The 7,156-nt window shown below is 53.2% G+C and overlaps 1 protein-coding gene across 1 annotated transcript in view; it reads right to left on the reverse strand.

Moving 5' to 3' along the window:
• The window catches only part of LOC113202899 (capon-like protein), a 132,815-nt gene that overhangs the window by 18,132 nt on the left and 107,527 nt on the right, over positions 1–7,156 (reverse strand). The gene's annotated exons all lie outside the window — the stretch shown is intronic.

Below are 7,156 nucleotides of genomic sequence, written 5' to 3' on the forward strand. Positions count from 1 at the left end.
AATGGTGTGAGACTCGTTGTGCCTCACACACAATGGTGTGAGACTCGTTGTGCCTCACACCAAATGGAGTGATACTTTCTCATACCAAATGGTATGAGGCACAGAGGGTCTCACACCATTTGGTGTGAGGTATGTTTGCCTCACACCGTTTGGTGTGAGGTATTTTGCCTAACACCATTTGGTGTTAGACTGTCTCACACCCGAGTTTCCAGAGTATTTGCAAGAAACATCGCAAAATGCACTAATTTTGACTACAAAGAAATGTCGCGATTTCACAGTTGCTTAGTACCGTGAAAGTGTTGGGAAAACACAAAATATTTTTAACAGTGTACGAGGATACTTTACAGAGTGCATGGACTCAAATTTAACGTATTTTGTAAACTTTTTTTTTCTGTCTGTCTCACAATCTCTCCAACTCTTGCACTCTTTTTCATTAGCTCTCCTACACGCGGACGATGAAAATACGGTGTGAAGGCTGAGGTCGCCGAAAGAGGAGGGGGGTGGGGGGCAGTGCAGGGATTTGATTTGATTTGATTTGATTTGATTTATTGTAAACTTTGGTACAAAAGGACTAAAAAGTCCAACGAGAGTACCATTAGTACATCTCAAGGTTTAAATCACAGTCCAAATTACATTTCATGAGTTATGCAGCGCTAGTGCGAATAATTACAAGGTTATAATGAGATTTTGTAACAGTATAACTTAAGCTATGCCGTGTTGTAAACTTAACAGATGTGTTTTTAGTTTTACTTTGAAGGGTGGAAGCTTGTTACAAGTATGTGGGAGGGAGAGAGAGAGAGAGAGCGCGTGAGAGAGAGCGAGAGTGTGTGCCGTGGAGAGCTCTCTATTCCAGGATAAGACGACAGGCGAGGAGAAGCGACCTACCTCACTTCCCGCGCTTCGCAATGTGTCTAGCTGGTCTAGCTCGTTCCGTCCACATTAGCTTCTCACTCGCTCTCGCTCTGATGCGGCGCGAATAGTTGTTTTCAAATAAACATTTCGATACTCTCTCCCCGCCGCGACAGACAGCGGTGACGCCGCCGCCTCTTCAGGCTGTCACCACATCTCTCTCTCTCTCTCTCTCTCTCTCTCTCTCTCTCTCTCTCTCTCTCTCTCTCTGTACAACACCACGCCGCTCTTGCTCGATACGGACCAGTGGCCGCATGTGAGTTCGGCACCTTGGCGCCCGGCGCGATACAGTAGGGCCGGGGCGGCAGGCTGGCGTCGTTGGGACGGGCCAGGGAAACAAGCCCGGCTACTGCGCTGTCGTTCTACCCTAGAGAATGTGTTTATTACACCCGTGTTGATGATTTTCGAAAAATATGTCTCGCGGCGCCTGCGTGACAGGAGCCGACTCAGCGGATAGCAAAGTCTCAGATGGAGAAATTAAAAATGAAGTCATACGGGACGGGACAACACCTCCGATGCTTGAGAAGGAAAAAAAATATTGTTGTCAGCATTTCATCTTGCACACAGAGCGCAATGTCTGAATTGTTGAGGAAAAGGGGAAAACATATTTGATGAAAAGCCAGACATTGATTAAATTCTTTCGAGAAATTATGACAATAATCCCAACATCAAAATCCAGGAAGTTTTCCTTTAACTATGGGAGTTCGTCAAAGTTTTCCCTTTTCTCGACCATCAGACATTGCTTTCACCGAGAGACGGACACGAGCCGCGCCACTGGCCACCGGCCACTAGCCTTGGCCGTCGCGGGTCAGTAACTCGTCACCGGCCTCTCAGATATGACGACGTCGTCAAAGATCACAAAAAGAGAAGCACCTCTGCAGAGCAACGCAGAAAAGTAGAGAGAGCGCCGGCAGTTAAAGCAGACGAAAATAAATAATACAAAACAGCTTTAGGCGCGACGGACCGCATGACGGCGGCGTGGCGTAGGGTTTCAATAACGACAACAGACTTTGGGGTAGTGGCGGTGGCGGAGGTGCTTCCTGGCATGGCGCGCCCCGGCGGGCTGGCGGTGTGTAGAGCCACATCACAAGACCTACGGGGCGGGGCAGGGGCGCCGACATTGAACTTGTCATCAAACGAGGCGGGGCGGCCTTGAGACACACACCGCAGACGTCACGAGCACACACGCGCACACACACACAAGGGAGAGTAATAAAAAAAGTACTAGTCACTACAATCGCGGCAGGTGCACGCGCCCACACTCACAGACAATTTCATTCCATTAGCACTCCACACTCTCTAGTAACATGCAATTTTATTTTACGAATGACATGATTTTGTTTCGTGTGTAGTCCGCACGCAAACCACTTAACAACTGCGAAAACATCCAGCGCACAACAGTGTGTGTTCTGTGCCAACGGAACAGTATTTTATAGTTAACCGATTTCGGGGGAAGCTTAGAGTCATATCACGAAAGTGGAAAGATAAATACAATAAAGACTAATTAAGAGGGGTGCACAGTGCGTCGAGTGTCAAATACAGCCTGTAAAAACTGATCCGAGCAACTAGTTTACACGGTGAAAAGCAATGTCTCATTTTTTGAGGAGAAAAGAAACTTTGAGGACCTCCCATCTATGAGAGAAACTCCCCAGATCTCGCCTAAGATTTCGAGGAAATCTCCTCAAAAAATGAGGAAAAATCCTACATTGCTTGAGGAGACTTTCTTGAAATCTGAAGAGCCTCAAACCAAGGGAGTTCCACAAAGTTTTCCCCTTTCCTTCAAAAAATGAGACATTGTTTTTACCACCATGTATGGCGCAAAACGAGAATACATAAAATACTTTTGAAACACACACACACACACACAAAGCACGGAAACTCATGCAAAGTATACGAGTATTGCTTCTCAGCGTGTCCCCTCGCCTTCCACCGCACACCCCCCGGCCCGCCCGGCCAGCCGGCGGCAAAACAAATCGACTCATCCTCACCACTGCGTTCGAAAGTGACAGCAAGTGAGTAGTGGTCGGGCGCTCACTCATCCCTCTACTCTGCCCCCTCTCCCGCGTTCCCTCCCTTCATGCATCTCTCTCTGCTCTCTCTGGCCTCTCTCACCTCACACACACACACACACCAACACACACTCGTCGCCATCCACTCAAGCACAAAGGTGGCGGCGGCCAGAGCGCCTCGGTCCCGCACGAAATAAATCACTGGGACGGATAAGATCGCCGTCATTGGGCTCCCGGGCCCCTCCCGGGGTCCCCGCAACCCCCGGGCGGGAATGAGTCAGCGAGGCATCAGGCGCAGTCCGGGGTGTCGTCGCCGACCTGTCGGGCCGCGCAGAATAAACAGGCCAGGAAGTGTTGTTCCCGCGTCGTGCGCGACAGAGAGGAGACGATGTATTTAGATGACGTTAGTAGTCTCTTTTTTTTCTTTTTACTTTCTGTTGGTGGGAAATACTACAAAGAACAGGATACGTAATTGTGCTTACTGCGCTTTGAAACCCATGTGCGTAAATGCCGTACACTTGTAAGTAGGCGTTTCATTCGCACAGTTAAACAAAGTAAGTGTGCAAGTTTTCCTCGAAATTTCGGACTCATTTTAGTCTCAGTTGTACGAATAGCATTCCACCCACACAAAAAGGAAGCGACACATTCTTCACACACAAGGATTAACCATCCCTTGAAATCAGAACTCGCCCTTGACAAAATATCGCACAGAGAGAACAAAGTTGAGCGTATTTTACAAGCACTTGTAAGGTGTGTGAAATTCCACCCTTGACCAGAACACTGCTCCTGGTTGTCCCGGGTGCGTCGCACTGCGCCGGGTAACGAACGGGTTAAGGTGCGAGGCCGCGCCCCACGCCGGCCGCAGCCAAGACCACCAGCCACAGCCACCTGCCTGGCCACTTACTTACTGCCTAATGGCCTTGACTCTTGCGCGGGTGGCGTAGCGTAGCGTGGCGGGACGGGACGCGACGCGGCGCGGCGGGGGCGCGCGGCATGGGGTTGTCTCACTACCAACGACCAGCCTTGGCTCCAATAAGGGGCGTGCCCTGCGAGGTCAAGTCGTTGTGTCGCGGTGAGGAGGAGTGTGGGCAGAAAGCAAAAGACGAGCACGTCTTACACTTGAGTCATTTCTCAAATCGCAGCAGCGGCAAGTAAGAAAGACGTAAAGCCCCCCCCCCCTCTCTCTCTCTCTCTCTCTCTCTCACACACACTCTCTCTCACGCACATAGACGCCACGAGCACCAATGCTGGTCTTGAAGATCGAGGAAGTGGCCCTTGAGGCAAAACAGGCGAAAGCAAACACAGTTCTGATGCAGAGCAGCCGTGTCAGTGGCGGGGGTCGGGGTCTGGTGGGCGTGGTAGGTTGCAGCGGAGCTTGCGGGGCTGTGACCTAGTGGGCTTGCAGAGGGCGCACCGGTAAAACCTTTACATGTCACCGTGCTCCGCTAGTTTATTTTATGAATCTTGCAAAACGACTGCACCCCCAATTAGACCTTTTGGGAGACAGCGCAGATTGCGTTTGTCTTACCCTTGCTGCTAGCCCACTCTTTGCATGACAACACCTAAAGAAGTTTAGAGCTATAAGCTATAGCAAACATCGTATTGTTACCTCCGGGACAACCATGAAAAACGGTTACAAAATTAACAATCATGCAGTTTATCAGTATCAGAACTCTGTAGTTCTCATGACCATTATGTTCCCTGAACCATCCTTCATGGAAGTTCCTGAAAGAACCGCAGTACGATGGTTGATACATTGAAACACGTACAACAAGGTCAAGGAAGGCGGGGAGGGGCAGAGAAGGGGATGGGCAGCGCGTCAATAAGTGAAAAGTTAGCGAGAGCAGGCAGCACTCAACATCATGCGAGCAGCAAGGCATCAGCTGTGAAGAAGGCGTCATCAGCTGATCGCAGGAAAGATCCGTCATCAGCTGATCACAGGGGAAGCGGTGGAATAGGGGAAGGGAGAGTGAGTTGCCCTCGGTAGAGGCCAAGATTAAAATTACGATCAGAAGCCAGAGCTCCACAAGCCCTCGAAGTACTATACGACCAGTTTGCGATCATCAGGCCCCCAACCTCCAAATATTCTACGACCACATTGCGGTCAAGTGACCTCCGAGTACTACACGACCACTTTGCGACCAACGTATGTAAGACTCCCACGTACTCTACGACCACTTTAAAGAGACCTCCGGATACTCTACGACCAACGGCCACGTTGTGATCAACAGGCCTCAAAGTACTGGACGGCCACTTTGCTATCAAGTGGCCTACCCCACGAACACATTGTGATGAGGAAGTCAAGAGCCCTTTGAGCAAGTACTACACTCACGACTGCTCAAGAGTAATAGACCATCACGTACTCTACGGCCACTTTGATATTAAGACAGACCTCCGCACCTCCGCGTGTATTCCACGATCAACGATCACCACCAGTTTGCGATGCAGGGAACAAACCTCGGCCGCGCGCGTCTCTGTTCTCGGGGGAGACTCCCGATCCGTCGCGGCGCCGGTGCAGTGCGGAGAGCGGGACGCGCAGCCCGCCGCGGGGGACGGGCCGGCCGCACAGCACGCGGCCGCACGCGGGTGCGCACTCACACTCACACATACACACTCACACGCACTCACATACACACGTCACGCACAAATAAACCCGCGGCCGATTTTAGCCGCCTTACAAACAGGCGCAGCCACTGCAACGTCCAGTTTTAGGCGAGGCCCTCCTCCCCCCTGATCCCATCTTCCCCAACCGTCCCATCCCTCCTCCTCCGACCCCCCCCCCCTTACAACCCTGCGTTGGTGCGGCGCCGCCGAACACGAAAGAGAGATCTCGCGCCACGCCTCGTTTTATACATTGACGCGTGGTTGGTTGAAGACCATAATCAAATGATGAAAAATTTTGACAAGATTCGTAAAGCGAGAGCAGAAAAGCAACAGATGTAGCGGCGGCGGCGGCGCCCCGGCTGTGTGCGTGCAGCAAGTAGTGCCGACGGAGCAGAGTCAGGGCGTCCGTCTCATTACGCGTGCCAGCGCATTTCTCATCCCAGTGATTGACACGTCTCGTCTGCAGCTGCTGCTGCAACAACGTATGGCGCCGCCGAGGGCAGCAGGGCGGCTGTTATGACAGCTCCACTAGTGGCGGCGGCACCCCAGCGCCCACACACTGCACTCTCTGTCACACACACACACACACACACACCTGCTGCACTGGGCGTGACGGCGATGGCCTTGACGCCCGCCCGCGCGATCGCTTCCCCCCCGAGCAGCAGCAGCGTCGCTTCTAATCCCACCTGAGAGAGCACGCCGCCACGCCCCGCCCCACCACGCCCGCAGGAGACGAGCCAAACACACACACACACCGTCGTGTGCGGGAGGAGCAGCAGGGAGCAGAGAAGCAGTGCAGCACATGACTAGCGGGCAGCAAACAGCGTCAGAACGCGTCCCCAACGCTTTTATGGGGCCATAATGTGCGCAACATCATAGGGGGATCAGTGCCGTGTCAGCCGCGTCGTCGTGAGACGCCGCCCTCGAGAAGAGTACCTGAAGAAAACCGTCCGTCCAGTCTGTCTGCCTGTCTGGTCTGGTCTGTTCCGTTTTGTCTTTCTGTTCAAGCCGTCCGCCACCCCGTCCACCTGCCGGTATCTGACGGTCTCCCAGCAGCTTTCTCTAATTACGACTAATCGCGAGGCGATCGCGGCGCGCCGTCACCGACGACAGAAGCGCGGGGCGCAGCAACAGGGGGTGTATTTCTGTTGTTGAAGGCTGACTGCTCCCCGTCGTCGCTGTCCTCCCTCCCTCCGCGGGTCAAAAAGAAACAACGGAGGGTATTGTCACGCAAGTGGGCGGCCTCCACCGAGGAAGGCTGTGGTATATTTCTTTATTAACGGACGAACAGATGGCCAGGCCGACGGGCCGACAGACTGGCGGTCGGTCTGGTCTGTGCGAGCTGCTGTCCACCCCCGCGAGGTTAGGCTGGCTGGCTGGCGCTTGGAAGCACAACATAACCCCATTCCCACCGGTGTCCTTAGCAAGGACGGTCTTGGGGACCCCGAGGGGGGAAAGGATGCCACAACAATAACAACGGCACACCAGCAGAAGCGACGCACACTGGGGCGTGCTCGGCACGAGACGACCTGCTCCTACCTCCAGGTCGAGGTCCTCCGTGCTGCTGCTGAGGCGAATGCTGCGGCAATCCTCGTCGTCCTGGTCGCCGCCGCCACCAGCCCCGCCCCCCGCCC

This window comes from Frankliniella occidentalis, unplaced genomic scaffold (assembly GCF_000697945.3).
Source record: "Frankliniella occidentalis isolate FOCC.00 unplaced genomic scaffold, Focc_3.1 Scaffold99, whole genome shotgun sequence".
NCBI lineage: Eukaryota > Metazoa > Arthropoda > Insecta > Thysanoptera > Thripidae > Frankliniella > Frankliniella occidentalis.